At 35.0% G+C, this 20,301-nt stretch overlaps 1 protein-coding gene across 3 annotated transcripts in view; it reads left to right on the top strand.

The window, feature by feature from the left end:
- The first annotated feature begins 3,026 nt into the window (after positions 1-3,026).
- Positions 3,027-20,301, top strand: part of LOC127623895 (cAMP-dependent protein kinase inhibitor beta-like) — a 39,509-nt gene continuing 22,234 nt past the window's right edge. Inside the window, exon 1 of one of the 3 annotated variants that reach the window (XM_052098483.1) lies at positions 3,027-3,150. The gene's annotated coding sequence lies outside the window, so the exon portion shown is untranslated. Of the gene's footprint in view, positions 3,151-14,263; positions 14,414-20,301 lie in introns of those variants that run through there. The other 2 variants (XM_052098486.1, XM_052098484.1) reach the window with 2 other exon arrangements.

The raw sequence follows: 20,301 nt of genomic DNA, 5'->3' as shown, positions 1-20,301 counted from the left end.
AAGACTACTAGTTAATTTTGATTTCAAAATAAAAGTCACGTTGGCTCTTTGTTTCTTCTCCGTTTTCTTCTTCTTCTTACAATTAAAATAAATGAATAATCAATTCTTTTTTTAAGTAACACTTTACAATAATGTTCCATACGTTTACATTAGTTAAAGTAATGCATTAGGAAAACTATTCAAAAATCAACGAATAATATAATATATTTATATAAATAAATAAAAAATACAATTGACTATTATTTCTTACATTTCTTTAGCATCATTACTTACAAACCATTTTGAAAGCATGTGTTACTCTGTACAGAGAAGAACTTTTTTTTTTGCAACATTTTTCGTTATTTAAAAAAAAGTATTATTTATTTATTTGGTATTGCGGTAGGGTAAGCAAGGAACTTATAGGGTATATGGTCTTAAGTTGGCCATATATTTCTATGGATTTTACATAGTTGTTTTTTGGTTCTTTAAATCGCCAGTTCATGTTCCTAAAGATCCAGACAGTAAAAAGCGTATTTGTGGCATTTAAAAAGGTTTCTATTGAATCAGGCTTTAAAACCCTTTTGTGTATAACTGGTATTATACACAATTTATGTATATTTATTAGATATACAGAAGAATGTCTTAGTTCCTCTAGCTATCAATACCAACATGATTACAAATTTGAGTACTCATTGTCTGGGAGAAAAGGCAGCGTGATTTGGGGTCACATTCTCTCTTTCATGTTCTATGATTCTGCATGGTAGAAATCAAATGTCTACCTTAGACTTCAGTGCATGCATAAAAATGATATAGTAATGAAATTGAAATAAGGAAAATCTAAGTGCTGTCACTGAAATCAAGCTGTTTGTAAGTACAGGTAATAACTAGCACTAAGGAATTTTTGATTAAATATAACAGAGGTCTAGAAAGATCTTCAGTGTTCCAAGAAAGCTGCTGCACAGGGAAGTTTAGTTAGCGGTCATAGCCTGATTTGAATGTTTAATTTATGTGGACTATTATGTGGCTTGTTCATTTTAAAAGGTTAAAAGTTAAAATCGTCCACCAATATGGTGTTTCTTTTAGAAGCAAACCTTATCTTCCAAGTCCTGTCACCTAATATATTTTATATACAGTATACAGATACATATAGTACACCGATCAGCCACAACATTAAAATCACCTGCCTAATATTGTGATGGTCCCCCTTGTGTCGCCAAATGAGCGCCAACCTGCATCTCAGATTAACATTCTGAGATGCTATTCTTCTCACTACAGATGTACAGAGTGGTTATCTGAGTTACTGTTTTTGGCACTGGAGTATTGATGGGCGATACCACTTATTATCTTTTCAATTCGGTACTTTTAGGCAAGTATCGCCGATATCAATACCAATACCGATAACTCTAATAAATTACATTTTTACAAATTCTTTAGATAAAATGAGTAACTTAAATTATTACTTATATGTTTTATATATTTATAGGCCTAAGCAGAAAATGATTAAGCTGCTTTGTTTACCTTTTACAAATTAGTAATAAGCCACATATAAAACCTCAAAATTAACCATAGATATTATATGTCTACTATTACTAAAACCAAGTTACAGTATGGATACTTCAGTAATGCTGTAGCAAAACCATGGTTAATATATCAGTTGTGGTTACTAGTCATGGTTAATACAATATTACTACAGTAAATCCATGGGTAGTTTTCATAAGGGTATCATTTATTAATGATAATTGATCATCATCAATGTTTTAACACCTGAATTTAAGTAAGCCTGTAAAAACTGTCAAACAAGTCCATTATAATACATGTCTAGGTTTGTCATTACTTAGTGTGAATAACTCCAGATGCTGTTTTTCTGCCATTACCTCAGGAAAGCACTGCTCCTTCTTTGAACCAGCGCTATGACTGAAGGGTGAGCGGTGTCTGTCTGCTGGTGTATTTTAGCATTTCTGCGGGTCAAGATGAGTGGAAGAAAAAAATTGTTGTGGTGTCATGCAACAGTTCACTAATATAATTCTTTTTTTTCCATTTCGAAGCTTATGAGATGCATTAATATTCATGTAATCAATAATAAATCATTTTTAACCCCCACCCCCCATCAGAACCTGTATTTTTATGTGAGGATCGATATTCTTGATACCACATCAGTATCAGAAGTATCGATACTTATCGATCCGCCCATCCCTAATTCTGAGTAAATTCTAGAGACTGTTGTGTGTGAAAATCCCATGAGATCAGCAGTTACAGAAATACTCAAACCAGCCCATCTGGCACCAACAATCATGCCATGGTCCAAATCACTGAGATCAAATTTGTCTCCATTCTGATGGTTGATGTTAACTTTATCTGAAGCTCCTGACCCATATCTGCATGATTTTTTTCCATTGCACTGCGGCCATATATATATATATATATATATATATATATATATATATATATATATATATATAGAACACAATAATGCAACATACAGTATCTGGAATCTGATCACATGTTTTAAAAAGCATTTGTACTGTAAGTGTTCACTGCATACAATGAGTTAATGTCGTTCTGTGTTCTGAATAGATGATATTAATTATATAAATGGATCTCTGGGAAGATTAAGGACACTGTATTCCTGTTCAAATTCTCTCAGGCTATCCCAAATGTCACAGCAACCCCTGAATGGTAGTACAGTTAAAATACTGAAGTGTTAAACTGCACAAAATGATCATGATACAAAGAACCACATCAACATTATTTCATCAGTTATTGAAAATTAATCCTAATTCATCTAGATTAATTATCTTCTAAGTAATGATTAACTGCATCTGGTCATTTTGGATTGTAGGCATTCGTTGTGTTTCATCTTGTACATCTATCAACTAGTTAAATGTATTATTTGGGTCAATTGCACATCGGAAAAAGACAAAGAAACATAATTTTGTTTTTCGTCATTCAACTTTTTAAGTCTCTGCCAGTGAGCGTTTAGCATTGCGCATGCTCGTGTGATGTCAGCGGCGCGGGGTAGTTGTGCTCGCTCGCGCTGGACTCAGAGTGAAGGAGAATCACGACGGAGATGGTCTCAATACGGAGAGTTCCCATCATGGATAGCCTCTGTTGGTACTGATTTGTAGTGTTCTCCCGGATAACTCTGCTTCGAAGAGTTGCTTTGAATTCGGAGTGAGTAAAACATCTGATGATGCATGTTTCTGATGCTGGGAGAGGGTTATGGATCTGTCAGACGCGTCTGTGGACAGCATCTCTCTATGTGAGCTTTTAAGTTCTCTGTGTGTGTGCTGTATCCAGATGCTCACTGATGCATTACAGCTGTCCATTCATTTACATGCAGCATAAATGACGGCAGGGACTTCACAGTAAGGGAAATGAATCGCATGTTTTGAATGACTATGGATATAGTTAAACAATTCCAGTTGTTATGAGGAAAATCCATTGTTCCCAATCTGCCAGTTTGCAATTTGGTCATGCCATGTAGCCTGTTCGTCTAGCAGATGAAGGACTGGATAGTAAATAAAGAAATTAATAGGTTCACATAAATGCGTTTTTTCGAATATAAATTAAATTAATGCATTTAATAATAAAAGTTTTCATGATTAAATGTAGGTAGTTGCATTGTTTTAAGTGAAGCTTAGATAAAAGGTTATGCCAAAACAAACCTTTACTGAGCTATATTGAAATTGTATTTATGCCACTAAATTGGTATTTGTGTGCCTGAAATCTGTTTGACCTTGGATTTGGATGGTTTCTGTTAAAACCAGAAAACAAAATGGTTTGTTTTCTGTTCTGCATATTATAGGATTTATTTACCACAGCCTGTAATTTAATAATATTTGCTTTTGTATGCTGATTGCAGTTAATTAATGTTCTTGAGTTGTAATTGAATGAATTTGTATGACTATGATTATAACGTTTCAGGTTTTACATTGGTTCATATCAATTCATGGGATTTTAATATTAAAGTAATATCTAATTTTTTTTGCCTGAAGTAAAGTTGAAGTTTGTATATTCTATGTTAAAATACCTTCTATCCACATTTATTGTCGAGAGTCAAATATAAATAAGAAATTCACTGGATGACTTCTTGACGAGTGTGGTTCTAGATCTTTAAAGACATAGCGCTATTTGACAGCCTAACATAGCAAAATTCTCCCAACCAATGAAATTAGTTTGGAGGCGGTATTAATTGATGATCAATAACATTAGGTTGTGCTCAAGAAACCTGTTTGAAAACAATCATAATATTAGCAATTCCATTTGTTGTTGCTGAAGTTACACACCTCACCTTTAAATAAAACTTAAACTGTTATTTTAAATTTGCATAAGGAGTTGAGAAGTTATAAAAATACATTTTGAAAAGACACACTCTTGTGGATTCTTAACAAATTATTGTAATGGGCAAATGGAACAGTGGTAAAATAACATATTACTACAAAGCAATGAGAGGTCCTGTACCTCAAAGTGCTAACCCAGATTAATGCAATAGAACAAAATTTGGCCTTGAAGAACTGCAGCCTCTCTCTCTCTCTCTCTCTCTCTCTCTCTCTCTCCTCTCTCTCTCTCTTTGTCTCTCTCTATCTTCTCTTTTAACAGCTGATATTCATTATGTTTCAACCTCCCTCAGAGTATCATCAAGGCCCTCATGAAAGCCATGACAGCTTCTGTTCTAGTGCTTCACTGGCAACATCCCAAGAGAGCTCAACTCTCCATTCATTCCACCAATTGGCCCATGAATTACAAATATTTTCTAGTATACACACAATGCAAAGCAGGAAGGCATGCACAGCACACAAACAATCATGTATAATTAACTAGCTAACATTCAATTTCTTATCCAGTGCAATTAACACTACAGTTGCTGGTATATAAAACAGCCATGTAACACTTATACAAATTCATTTTAATGGTCAACTAATATGTTTTTTTTTTCTTCAAATAGTTGATAGAATGCTGATGCACACAATTGTTTTGCATCTAAATCAGCACATATTTTACATAATATTTACTCTAAATTCACAAAAAAATATTTGAAAATAGAGAATGTGAAAGGCTTTTTACAATGCTTCCAATAGATTTTGATATCAACAATATACAAAATTGTCTTAAAATGACCACCAAATATAGGCCTGGGCAATATATGAGTCACAATAGTCACAGGGGATCCCAGATGTGTATAGCACTTAAGTGTCTGGGGTTTGAACCTATAACCTTTGAGTTAGGAGCCTAGATCTTGCTTAGATTATGTCTTGTTCACTGAAAGTTTTAAATACGCTATTTTTGTAAAGATGCTTTGGAAAGCAATTTACAAGCTAGATTTGTTATGACAAACTTTGATGTTGGCTGGACAAAAACTTAGTTTTAAAATGTATTAAAGTTTGAAGGAGACAGGTGGACAGACAGACAGTTAGACAATGAGAAAGAAAGAAAGAAAGAAAGAAAGAGCAGATTAAATGCTGTATTATAGATACACTGGGCAAGGAGGCCCCACCTACTCGTGGGGGTAAAGTAATGCCCTGTTAACATAGTTACTCATTCATTCCTATGAGAATAAAGGGGAGAAATATCCGATAGATGTGGCTATTTTAACGTTGAAAAACATGATGAAAAGCTGTTGTATAGTTTTTTGCACTTCAAACAAAACCAGTAAACCCAGAACTAATTTTGTATCGCATTCCAACTGACAAATATAGAAGCTAAAAGAAGAGTGTTGTGGCTGCAAACTGTTGAACTGCAGATACAGTTCAGCAGTCTGAGAACAGAAGTTTACATTTTACGATTTTCACGTTAATGTTTTGTTATTCGATTTGTATTTAAAACATTTTAACTGCTTTGTTACTTACTTTGTTTACCATAATCAACACTTTTTTCTGATTGGACACATAAAATAGCCCAAATTTAATAGGAGATACGATATGGCAGATGCGATTTCAATGCAAGGCCAATAATTATTTTTAAATTAAAATTTACAGCCTCAGCGGACAATGCAAGTAGGTGTAATCTTTGGTAAGGTTAAAATAGTAGACATAGAATAAAACTAAAATAAAAAAAACAAACAAACAAAAAATGGGGATTCAATAATGATGGGGAAGAAATCAATTTTTGAAACACGAAATGTGCAGTAATATCCGATATAACAACAATTAAGTATACAATAATAATCAGTTTTCATTATTGTTTCTTCTTATTAAGTTCTTTGTTTTGTAGTTAAGACAGTGTACATTCATGCTAAGTACATAAACATTATACAGCAACTTTACCTGATTAATTAAACACTTCACAAAACTGAATGGTAAGCATAATATCCCATGAGAAGTTTGATTCATTAAAGCATGAGAAACAGCAGTACTCCACTCCAATAATGTAAAGTTTTTTAGTAATTTTTTCTTGTTCTCTGGTGTAAGTTGTCATTATGCCTCTCACTGTAAGCCCTAATGCTCAAAATAATAATTGTTTGAGTATGGATAAATTAAATCATACAAATGAGTTCAAATAAATTAACCTTGATGAGTATTAATAACTTTTTATTTTGAGTTCCCAAAAAATACACATTTAAGTAACCTGAATTGTTTAATGTTTTGAGTTTAACAAACTTGCTTCTTTAAGTTTCCAGGATTTTAAATTTAACTGAAACTGGGAAGGGGATTTTTATTTCCCAGCATGCTTTACATGGCACTCGACAGGGAGAGTAAATGTTAAAATTAAGTGTTATATATTGTGTATTTGAGCAAGATGAATGTAAATGGAGATACTTGTTACCGTTTAATGTTTGTTGTGTTATTTAGAAGACTTGGTGTCATGTTAAAGTTTTTGGGGTTACCATTATGGTGAATAGTGGAGCTTGAGATTAGGTTGAGGACAGGGTCAATTTTAGGTTGTTTTACAGTGTATTGCAATGCTAGTCAAAGCATGGTTTAGCCAATTAGCATGCATTCAGTGTGCTAACATTGTACTAGCTTGTTCTAGCTAGTGCTATCTAAATTCCCTCTACTTGACATATTTAAGTTGAGACTGCATGATGATTATTAGTTCAACCAAAGAGTTACATTTAATTACCATTAAAATGCATGAGTTAGCTTATTCAATTTTTCAAGTTAAGAAAAAAATCAAAATCTAGTACAAAATCAGAATCTGATAGTTCTGTTTACTTTAACTTGTAATTTATTAACTTAGAAAGTTTGATGTAACTGATTACCTAAAGAGTTCTGCTAACTTTTTTGGGTTTACAATGGGAACCATTAGGATATGATTATTGATTTAGTCTTAAATGCGCTCGGATGTTTCTCAAACACACTAAAACACGTATCCAGCAGATGGCCGACTGCAGCCGCAGCACTCTTCTTTAGGTTTATACATTTGTCTGTTGGAAGACGATAAAAAAATCGGATCTGTTTTTTTTTTTGGCTTTGTCTGAAGTGCAAAAAAATATACAACAGATTTTCATCATGTTTTTCATGGTTAAAACATCCAAATATATTAAATATTTCTCCCTGTTTTTCTCATAGTAATGAATGAGTAACTATGGTAATGGAATCGAGTTCCCCCTCACTAAACCACACACCCAGAGTATGACTCCTTGCCGACTGTATCTATGGGTTTGTTTACATAAAAAAAAAAAGTATTTTTTGAAAGTTGGAGTATGAATGGTCTTGGTCCATTTGAACATACATTGTAAGGATATGGAACTTTTGTTTGACCATCCACTGTGTGAAAACCGTAAGTCCGATCAGTTAGAAAAGATATAGCAACCTAAGTCACAACAGGCTGAAGGTATATCCCAAATTTGGTAGATGAAGCTTAAAAGGAGTTGTAGTCAGAAATGATGGTATTGGTTTAAGAATTAAAAAAAAAAAGTTTGTAGAATAACAATTGTTGGCTTTATCAGTCTGTAACCACTAAACTACCACCACCCCAACAGAAGTCTTTAAAGCTGATGTGTGTTCAAATACTTTCTTCCATAATTGCTTAATATGCAGAGACAATTATAATAAACCGGTTGGTTTCCATGAAAAGTATACATTTTGTGACTCTATGGTGATATCAAAACATTGGTCATTGTTTGTTTAAGCATTCCAACCTGATATAGCAACATGAGCTCAACTAATGGGATGATTTTGGGATGTAACTATCTGTTTTTTGATCGATGAAAGTCAGGGGCGTTTTTGTGAAACCTGTTTGAAAACAGTAATTTTTGCAAATTATGTATGATTATGCTAGTAACACGGAAATTACAAACTTCCCCTTTAAACAGTGAAATTCTTTGAAATTTGTGCATATAACAGATTTATTTGTGTCACATCAATTTAAATTACTTTTTAACAGAAAATCATTGACAGCATGCAAACCAATGCTGTCGATAACAAAATATTGACATATAAAATGGCATCCCCCACCCCCAGCCTAATGAGTTTTCATGTAACCCTTTATTGTAACTCTGCATGGGTGTAGCAGTTTTTCATTGACTAGGAAAGCTGGAGTTGACACTGATGGATCAACAGTGGTTTTCAGAGGCACGTGGAGTGGTGGTGGTGTAGTGGCTAAAGCACAGGGCTGTTAATCAGAAGGTCACTGGTTTGAACCCCACGGCCACCACCATTGTGTCCTTGAGCAAGGCACTTAAATCCAGGTTGCTCCGGGGATTGTCCCTGTAATAATTGCACTGTAAGTCGCTTTGGATAAAAGCGCCTGCCAAATGCATAAATGTAAATGCATTGCTAGTGACAAGTGGGCTTTTATGCAGATCCCCATATAGGGTACATCACGGTGTTTCTTCACTCACTAAGCAGTTAAAGACCATACTACAGTGTCCAGGTGATAAGGCGGCCTAATGCTTTTCCCCATTGTAGTTTTACTTCAAGTAAAATATATAAACATATTTAAAACAAAATACATTTACTTGCAATTACTAGTTCATATCATTTAAAGTTTTAAAATTCTGTCATCATTTACTCACCCTCAAACCCACTTGACTTTTTTTAGAAACACAAAAGGAGATTGTTTGTGTTTAGTATATTAGTCTCAGTCACCATTAACTTTCGTTGCATCTTTTTTCCTGACAACAAAAGTGAATGGTGACTGACACCCTATCTACACCGGATTCGAGTGTTGTGTAAAGAGCAATAGAACCCCGTTATAATCAATGATGCTGTTTTTAAAGGAAGCGTCCATTGCGGCGCAAATGTTGCGTGACAATAATCTGGTTTTGCGTTCCATTTTGCCCTGCACGGGCAGGCACAACTTCACAAGTTGAACGATTTAGAACGTTTGTGTCAAAGCGTTTTTGTGAAGACAAAATATTTGGCAAAGGAGACAAATAGGGAAAAATATATTATTATGTATTTTGTTTATTTTCATACCCATTTGCATATTTCTTTTTTTTTCAGGCATAAACCTTACACATTTTGTTAGATATCTCTGAAAACAAGACTTGATTTTTTTATGCCATTTTGCTTCTCAAGTAAATTGATCTTATTCTAAGTTCTAAGGATTTTTTGCATTGTTTTTTTAAGTTGTGCAATTTAGAGTTATACAGATCCAGAGGTCCCGCTGTTATCTGTTATCTTAAATTGTCGGATTTGAGTGAATCATCATCAGAGCTAAAAATAAACTGCACCAATCTGGGGACCAAGGTATCCTGGGTTTCCTCCTTTGATCTGTCTCTGCTAACTGACAAAATGTCTTTCACCAAGACTGTGGTTTCTTTTATTGTCTACTATTACTGTGGCTACATACACCATATGTGAAGTAAATAAAATAAATTGTCACGTTGTGAAGCTTTACAACTCTCACTTTCTGTCCAATGATGTCTCTGTTTGCACTGGCTAAATTGTCTGATGTGAGAATATGGCGTCACATTCACAAGGACCATTCTATTTAATAAGCAAGGACCATCACAGTTGTGAATTATTTAAGTGTCATCATGCATCACAGTATGTGTCGAAAACCTACTGTAGATTGTGTGGATTGGTGTAGTAAAACAGATCAGTGCTGCCTAAAAAAGGCCTGTCTTGCATTTCTCATTTACTGTTGCTTTGTACTTGCATTGATTGCTTGGTCCACCCCCTCTCCCTGCTCTTGCAGGTCTCTTTTCAATCTTTATCATGTATTATTTAGGTTCAAACCATGGTACAGTTGCGTCATCAATGTGAGCACCTCTGTGAGTGTTAATGGCAGCTGTTTCACTGTATAACGACTATGGAAGGGAAGACGGCAGTTTCACTGTGCTTTTTAAGGATTTCTGCCTTTGGACTGACAACGAAAACTTTACACAGACACAACGGCTGATGTTGATGATTTGCAAGACATGCAAAGGATTTAGGTGCCATTTTACACATTGTTAAGCATCTGAAACAGCAAAGTAAGCAAACGGCAGTTTAGTGGATTTAGTCCTTGGCTTATCTGATAATATTTCAGCTCTATTGGAGCATGTGTAGGGCTCCAGATTGTAGACCAAGGTTGTGCTGGTGCCAGTTCCTTATGGCCACTATTGATTAGTCTGTTTGTCACTATCCCTTCATGCCCTTTTCTACACAGCCTAATCATAAATCTTTTAAAAGGTGTTTTTTAACTGTGGTGTAGGGGTAGCAGCCTCAAAAACACAGTTTCAAGCCAATGATAAGCAACTGAGAGGAGCTCTCTGGCTTTAAGCCTGATAAGATTAAAAAGAAAACTCACTTGGATTCATTTAGTACTTGGGAGCATTTGTTGGCCGTTTATTTAAGCTATGCATTTTATTGATTTGTGAAGTGCAGCTTTAGATAAATGCAACCAGATTGATTTCATTTTGTTGAAGGCTCCTTTTGTGAAATCTCTCCTGTGCAGGGTGACTTAGATGTAAATGTTGTTTTTGTTTTTTTGGAAAGAGAGTCCATTCACTTTATTGGTCTGTCTGTCTTGTGGATTGGCACAGCATTGTATATATGCACATTGCTCACTTTGGTGTCAGCAAAATAGTTGGTTCATTTCAGTTAAAAAAGACTGTTGTAAATCCCAGAGAGTTGTAACTGATAATGCCGTGCTACATAAAAGAATGAAAGAACTTGTATATATAGCACCTGCCCCACAGCACGGCTTTCTGCACTCCAATTGTCTGGTGGAAACACAGAAATCAAAGACAAACTACACCTCTAGTGTCTCTGTAGTGGCATGGAGTGTATGAATAATGTATAACGTGCGATTACGGGCAGCCGGTGGAGTTTCTGGTGCCCCCCCTAGGGAGTTGGTGCCCTACGCAGACTGCGTAATAGGCGTATATGGAGTGGTGGTAATGATTTATATAAATTATATATTTATGGTAAATAAATGGTAAATGGTCTGCACTTATAAAGTGCTTTTTTTAACCTTAGAAGTTACCAAAGCTCTTTACACTGTCTCCCAATCACCCATTGACACAAACACTCATACACCAATGGTGTCAGAGCTGGCTTGCAAGGCGCTAGCCTGCCATAGGGAGCAACTTGGGTTTCGGTGTCTTGCCCAAGGACAATTTGGCATGTGGAATCATGTGGGCCGGGAATCGAACCACCAACCCGCTCTTCCACCTGAGCCACAGCAGCCCCATGATTATATAAATTTAGTATTATTTATTTAGAGAGTTAATGACATACAGAGAAACATCATCTGGAGTTAATTCACTCTACTAAAAACAACCAAGCTAAATGTGACATTTACTGTAATAATAGGTCTTTCTGGTGTTTGATATAACTTCAATTATTGCATTTCTATAATATAAACTTTATTTTATTTGTAAATAAATGCAAAATAAATGTAAAAAAAAAAATACAGTTCTTCAAACGATTCCACACATAAGTGTTATAGAAAACGACAATATTCTGAATGTATATTAGCTGACTCTCTTGAATGATGTAATCACAGGAAAAAAACACTATCTATTCTAAAGAGTGGAATACAATAAATGTGCACATATAATAGTGTCATTAGGGGCTGAGCCCACCTAAGATCAAAATCTTAGAATCACCCCTGAACAATTGTGGGAATGCGCTTTTATAGTGCGGACTACCCGGGTTCGATTCCACCGTTTGTCCCACTTTTTTTCCATCCTGTTTCCTTTCTCCACTATTAATATTTAGTTTAATATTTCTTAGAAAATATATATATATATATATATAAAGGTTGATATTCTCACAGAGATTTTGGTCACAGTAAAGGTCGGGGAGTTGAGAGAAATGTTTGATCCAGGTAAAATTAACCATGATTTTACTATAGTAAAATTGTAGTAGCCATGATTTTTGGCAAAAGCCATATAGTTTTAATGCAATTTACTATGGTGTTACTACAGTAACCACGTTTAATATTTTGTTAACTATGATTTTACTACAAAACACCATAGTGATACTATGGTTCCTGTGGTAATGTTTGTAAGAGAAGGTTTGCGTTAGGTTAAGTCTAAATATCTTATATGTTGTTTCTCAAATAAATGTATCTTGTTTTAAGGCTTTTTGAAAACAAGATAAAACACTTGATAACAAGAGGATTTTCTTTCAGTGATGTTTTTAAACTGAATTAAACTTAATAAAATGTAGTTTTTCCTTTTATTCATTGAATGTCATTTAGAGTTTTAAAAGATGACTTTATCCTCTTTATTGTTAGTAAGCACATTTAATACAACCTTTTGAATCGAGGCACAAGCTGAATAGTCAGATAAGTGCTAATGATTAAGCATTGCAATAATTGACCGTATAGTCAAATAATCATTCTAATAATCGTTAGATTAGTCAATAATCAAGATAATCGCGAGTTGCAGCACTAGTGTAAATTGTATCAGCAAAATTACTGAACTGTTTTCGTAATCACAACTAGATTTTGATGCTAAACTTTGCGCTACTATGTTGGAATTAGTCTGACAACTTTACTAGTATTTGTTAATTCATTACTAAGGTGTTCTGAGCGGTTTCTTGGGGGTTGCTGAGTTGTGCTGGTTGGTTACTAAGGTGATATTTAGTAGCTGATAGGGTCTTTAGGAAATATAAATATAGTTGAACAATAATAGTGATGCTTTTGCCTATTGCAATCAGCTCTTATTAAAATGCAGTTCCAGAAATCACAGTGCCATTTTTGAATGATTGGAACATTTTACAGATGAAAGGTCTGATTCTGTGGCAACTGGCTTACAGTAACACTTCTGTATTTAATGGATAGTCAGCCAGTCATTATAATAAACCCTGACATGGTTATGAAGATCCTTCCTCTCCCTCATAGGATATTTTATCACTTTGTACTGGTTTGTTTTGCAATAATGACCAGCTGTTGGTACATTATCCTGCTTATTACACTGCTACTTACCAAATAAATAAATAGACATGAAATATTTTTTGGAATTCAAATGATTTTAGTATGTGAGAAGAAAGAGACAGCATGTGCTATGAGAGACATAAACTATAACATAGCAAAATATGAAATCAGTTGTCAGGGGAAATGGTCAATTGTACAATTTAGCGATCATTATAGAAAAATATTTGATGCAGAATTCCATAATTGATCAATCAGAATCAAGTATTCGAGAGAGATGAATAATTAGTAAATAAATGGAAATTCTGTCATAATTTACTCACCCCCATGTTGTTCCAAACCAGTATGTTTTTTTGTTCTTCTGTGGAACATAAAATGAGAGGTTAGGCAGAATGTTCCCAGTCACCATTCAGAAAAAAGATGCAATGAAAGTGATTGATGGCTGTGACTATCATGCTGCCAAATATTTTGCTTTGGGCTCCACCAAAGAAAGAAAGTCATACAGGTTTGGAAACAACTGAAGGGTGAGTAAATGATGACAGAATTTTCATGCTTGGGTGAACTCTTTGAATACTTCATGTTCTGTATCATCAGTCCACATATAGATTTTTATCATGTCAAATCCCACAGTGATTCTATTATGCTTGGTATTTTAACTGCATCCAGTGCACATTGATGGTGCGTCATTGAGCAGGATTATTGTTTGGGGAGGCACATAGCCAATGGGAAAGCGTTCTCTGGGGATGCTCTGTACAGGGAACCACAGTCAAACATAAGATGAATCACATGTAATCTACGCTTTGTACTGCCCACACACACGCATATGGACTTTGCCCTTCAAGACACTAAGGCATGTACTATAAATAGGCATAGATTAAAACCTTTTTTGTCCAGCTAACATGTAGTTTATCTTCACTGTGCATCTGCTAAGTATGTATCTGATCCTCTCTAGATGATTGGATGTGACTTGTCTTGTGTTATTTTTGGCCATACATGTGATCTGATGCAGTAAACAGCTCTGATGGGTATGGCTGGAGACATTGCTGTAATGCTACATTAATTGGCTTTGTTTGCATGCACAGATGTGCCATGAAGATTTTGGATTTATTCAAATGACTGAGCAGTTAAATGAATTCAATAAGACCTCATTTAGACCTATAAAATGTAACACATTTCAAAGTATGTAAGTACAACTTTGCAGAATGAATTGCTTATTTGTTACATTATTTATTAATATTAAGTTATTTACATTTAATATATGTATTTCTATGGAATGCATTATTTAATTTAACTATTTATTTATAGTTATAATTATATAATATGTATAGTATACATATGTACTAATTGTTCAGTCTAATTAAAAAATGGCTATTCTAAATAATATTAGTATAGTATATATTATCAGTATGCTTTTAAGGGTATCGGTTTGTTAGCTTTGCAACATGTTTATTTCAAACTCTTTTGGAATCAATTGTGAGTCAAGTCAGAGTTAGGGTTGGGGTTAGACATTCCTTCATGTAGGAGTGCTATTGTGTGCACAGACGTGTTGGTGGAAGTGTTGGGTAAGTTGAATGACTAACCAGTTAAAATAAATGATATAGGATCTCATTTAGACCTTGAAAATTGAATCAATTGCCATGTAAGGGGAAATTTGGTGCCTTCGTGGTCCTTGATGTTGAAATCAACACATTATTAAAAAAAGTTTTAGTCTTCGAGAAATGGCAAATGAGTGACAAGACAAAGGAATACTGGAGACCATGTCTTCTGACACAGCTTGATCCCTTTCATAGTTACAATGTGACGGCAGTTCTTCCATGTGCTTGTAGCATTAAAGTCCTCTTCCATTCCTTCTGCAAAAATGTGTGCTGTAAGTAGCATATGCCAATTGTACTTTGTTCACCAGATGGAAGGACTGGTTCTTGCTGAAGCTGAAGCACTTTTATTAAGCTTTCATATACCCCACATTAGGGTTGCTCCCATACCAACATTTGGGCTTTGGTACGATACCAGCCCTGGGACCTCGGTATCGATACTAAATTGGTACTACAATCAAAAAAGCCTCAGATGTTTTGATGAAATTACACAGAAAATGACTTGACTAAAATAATTGCATAAAGTCTTACAGATTCAAATTATGTGTTTTCCATTACAATGTTTCTGGATTCCATGTTAAATGTTTTAATGAAATATTATGACCAAATGATGTTTAATCAAATTGATACATACTGATTTAATCAAATAAAAATAATAATAATAATACAACCATTTAATATGACATAATTTTTAATACTACTTTTTTAATATTACGTTTTTATACAGTAGTTATATTTTATATATACAATGTATATAATATAGTTATATTGTCTTCAATTTCACGCATACATTTGAGCTTTCATGTTAGCGGGACTTTTATTTTGACAGACATTTGAGTTCTTCCTTTTTTTACGGGTTAGTTATATCAAGCTTCCCATTAATGCTAGGGTACTCCCTTCGCACTCTCCAGCAGAAATCTCCGAGCTGCACCCGAGGAGTTCATTTACGTGTTAACAGCCATTTATACTATAAACACACTGCATGAAAATTAAGCACCAGCAGTGTCTGTTGCGTTTGTGTAAGTGTGTGCACATGTGTGTGTGTGGGAATCATGTGGCAGAGCGGCCTCTCTTGTTTATACTGTAGCATGCAGCTAATTAAATGACATCCTTCTGCTGGATGTCATTAATTAAATGACATCCTTCTGCTGTTTAAAGATCACACTTCACACCATATCCAGAGGTTTTTTATATTATTTTAGAATTGTCATTGATTTCATCTAAAATTTGTCTCATCTCATTTAATTTTGCTAATGACAGCATACTGTAATATGATTCCAAAATTAGTAACGTCTAGGTTACGAATGTAACCTCTGTTCCCTGATGGAGGGAACGAGACGTTGTGATGAAGAAGTGACACTAGGGGTCTCTCTCTGAAGTGAGCTACAGACGGGGAACGTCTAGGTTACGTATGTAACCTCCGTTCCCTGATGGAGGAACGAGACGTGATATCTTGATATCTTACCATTTTAATTTTTTTGGTATTGCGGTATTTCGTTAGTACCGGTAAACCATGCAACCCTACCCCACATTCCCAATATTGCAATTCTGTTGTCAATTACTTATCCTAATGTGTTCCCAACAAAGTCCACAGGAACAGATTTTGAACTGGGGTGCTGTGAATGGTGCCTTTAAAAAATCTGCTGCTGTAATTTTTGATATATGAATTTTCGTGCTTTAAGCCAGAGGCTTAAATAAATATTCAGTATGAAATCTAACATTTTAATTAGTCACAACAGCTTGAAGCTATTTCACAGAGGGTGAATCATGTACTGTATTATATTTTATGGCCTCTCCACTGATGTGTTTACAGATGGAAGAATTCTGTTGTTCTTTTTTCTTTCCAGTAACATTATTTGTTGTGATCATGTCACCACAGGCAGCCTCAATACTTCTGTTACAAAACCAAGTGAGCTCCCTACTGCATTTTAAGGCAGCAAAGGCATGCTCCACGAAGACTGTACCAAAAGGTAGCAACATTATGCTCACTTCTAAGAGCATTTTCACCATATAAATAAGGGTTTTTCATTTTAGCCAACATATGGGATGTCCTACCTAAAGTTGGACAGTTGGCAACCCCAATTATTTCATTTAATACAGAAAAGTATCATTTGTAAATTATTCAGTCTCATTATAAATGGACTATTTTACCTAATATTTTGTGTACTATGTAAACTAGCCCAACCAGCCTAAGCTGGTTTCCCGGTCTTCCATGATCCGATTGGTCAGGTTTGCTGGTTTAAAGTAGTTTGGGGCACTTGTCAGCTAGTCAGGTGGGCAGACCAGCTGACTGACATGCTAAACCAGCTGGCTGACTGGCTAAACCAGCTGAAACTATCAAAGTCCATAAAAAAATAAAATAATGGTTATTAGGGTATCATGCCATTAGCTTAGCAACATGCTAATGTCAAACAGTATAGTCATAAATTATGAGTTGAGTTTCTTGTGCACTTCACATGATAAGCACTAATTTTGTGATGTGCTGAATTACTGCAGATGTAGAGCATTTCAAATTAGTCACTTATGAGGTTCCATTTCAGCTGCCTCGGCAGTAGCTAGCAACAGCTAACTAGGTTTTGGAACAGAGCTAATGTCTTTTTGAACTGTTGACATGGGAAAGACATATTTCGTTTAATGGTGCAGATTCTCCACAGGGACTATCTGTCAAAAGCTTGATCATACTTGTTAGTGAAACTCCACAACAGAGCTAGTGTCAAAACTGTGATGTTACTTTTGTTCACTCTGAAACAATCAAAACACTACACAGACTGGGAAGAACACAAATTGAGAAGATAGTTTTCGTGCTTTCAAATTCATTTAGAAGATCCTGAGAGACAATACTGATGGCACTGTCAGCAAACAGGAATAACACAATATGCTTTAAAAGAGGCATTTGGCTGCTCTTCGCCCACTCTGGCCATATTTCCACAGCTGTATAACAGTATTGGGAATAAGTATAGGTAATATCTTTTCAGCTGAATTTATTGTATACATCCCACACTAAGTTATGAGGTCTTGACACCCCCTCAAGAACTAATGGCAAATCTAAAGGGACGATTTTGCTGCAGTCACTAAACCTCATTCTGTGAAGGCTAATTGTGGGTGGTATGAACAAAATCGTGTATCACTTTATGAGTCATTTTACATCACTCTACCCCCCTAAAATTCAAATGTGGGTCGAAAAAGACTTGTTTGAAATTTAGATACTTATTTTTTATTAAACTACTTAAAAAAAAAAAAAAAAAAGTAAATTAACTGTAATGATAATTGTATTAATAATTGAGATCTTTAAATGTTTGATATATTTTCCTTAAAATGTACATAGTTATAAACATGTAAAAGGAGAACCTTTTGTACTCTGTACTGTTGTTTAACACTATATTTCTATATTTCTCTTTGTAGTTACAGTTGAAACCAGAAGTTTACATACACTTAGTTTTAAGTCATACCAGTTTAACCACTCCACAGATTTAATATTAGCAAACTATAGTTTTGGCATTTAGGACATCTACTTAGTAATTTTTTCAACAATTGTTTACAGACAGGTACCGGTAGTTTCACTTTTAATGTACCATATCAGAATTACAGTAGGTCAGAAGTTTTAATACACTAAGTTAACTGTGCCTTTAAGCAGGTTGGAACATTCCAGAAACATTCATCCTTGGGAGTAAGTTCCAAACCCCTGAAGGTACCACGTTTATCTGTACAAACAATATAAACACCATGGGACCACGCAGCCATCATACCGCTCAGGAAAGAGATGCATTCTGTCTCATAGAAATGAATGTAGTTTGGTGCAAAAAGTGCTTGCAAGCCGATGAACACCATCCCAACCGTGAAGCATGGGGGGTGCTTTGCTGCAGGAGGGACTGGTGCACTTCAGAAAATAGATGATATCTTGAGGAAGGAATATTATGTGGATATATTGAAGCAACATCTCAATGTATTATAAGAGTTAATCCATTGTGAAATATGGGTCTTATAGGTCATATAGGACCCACAAATGTATTCTAGGGGTACAGATGCACATTCTTATATACCTTAAAATATATTCAACTAAATGTTAAAAAAGTAAAACATTGTAAAATACACCCTATTTGAGGGATAGTGGGAATGGCAGATCAAAAGACCAATTCATGTAAAAAAATGATAGTCCAAAAGTAGACGGCCATGCAAGTTTTGACCCACATATACATTCTAGGGATAAAACTCTATCCTTGGTTAGATTAGCATCTGTTAGCATAGTGGTTCGAGCTTCTTTGGTGATGGCTGTGCCCCATGTTAAATAAGCAAGCAAATTAGTTTAGTTGTATCAGAACAATAGATAAATGTAATTAAAATGGAACATAATTAATTCTGTGCTAATCAATAATCATGATTAATGATGCTAGCATTTCTTTTAAAGCTATTTGACAATTATTGATAACTGTCATATGCATGTCAGCTTCATCCATCATCCATCCATCCAAAATTTCTTGATATCAAAGAGGTTGAAGACCCCTGGCATATGGTGTTTTTTATTGGTCTAGTCTTGGGTATTTCAGGGGTTTTTCATATACATTTATTTTTATCATATATTGTTGACATATAACATGATTTTATGAATGAGGCATTTGTGCTCCCTCTGCAAATGTTGATAATCCACCCAGACGCAGCAAGGCAGTGTCCGTATAATACAGACCCTGTCGGACAACACCTTTTTCCCAGGTGCTGGGAGACTTGTGCATTACATGCCTCGTCTTGGCGTTTCTCCTCCCCAGACAGCTTTTAAAACTCAGATTTAATTTTGCTCAGTCCTCAAGACCAGTGCGATGAGCCATTGAAAAGCAGTGCTTGTATTACATAACCATGTGCGACCAATCGCAAACGGGCAATTTATTTCCCACTGCCGGCACTATGACAATGGCAGTAAGAGCCTCTTGTCCTTCCCGTCAAGTTGTGGCTCTACAAGGTTGCATTGTCTTGTTGCAGATTGGCATGTTTAAATATTTACATTTGCATTAATGCATTTGGCAGTCACTGTTATCCAAATCAACCTTGACCTATAGGTCTACCAGTATCCATAGCTGTGGGAAGTTGGGGTGCTGTAGCACCCCCTGTCAGCATTGCATGTTAAAGTGCTGTCAAGTATTCTGTGTTCATCTCATTAACGAAAGTAATGCCGAAAATGTTAAGGGTGTATATTTGTTATTTCTGCAGCAGCATTTTTTAAGTCGAAGGATCATGACAAGATCTGATCGGATTTACTCACTTAATATAACTAAGCAGTTATGAGGCTGTTTAATAATAAAACAAATTCTCAAATGTAGATAAATACATTTTATTCAGCCCCTTACCTCATAAAACAATCTTCTTATAACGCAGATTCCGTTTGGACCTGCCCATTCCCTTAGCAGTGCCATGCTCTACCAGTTAAGTTCATTTTCTTAATCTATATTTTTGTCTTGTTTTCCAGTAAAAAAATCTTTAAAACAAGATA

Source organism: Xyrauchen texanus, chromosome 30 (genome assembly GCF_025860055.1).
Source record: "Xyrauchen texanus isolate HMW12.3.18 chromosome 30, RBS_HiC_50CHRs, whole genome shotgun sequence".
Taxonomy (NCBI): Eukaryota; Metazoa; Chordata; class Actinopteri; order Cypriniformes; family Catostomidae; genus Xyrauchen; species Xyrauchen texanus.
Note: the sequence above shows the minus strand (reverse complement) of the source record. Positions and strands in the feature narration are given on the sequence as shown.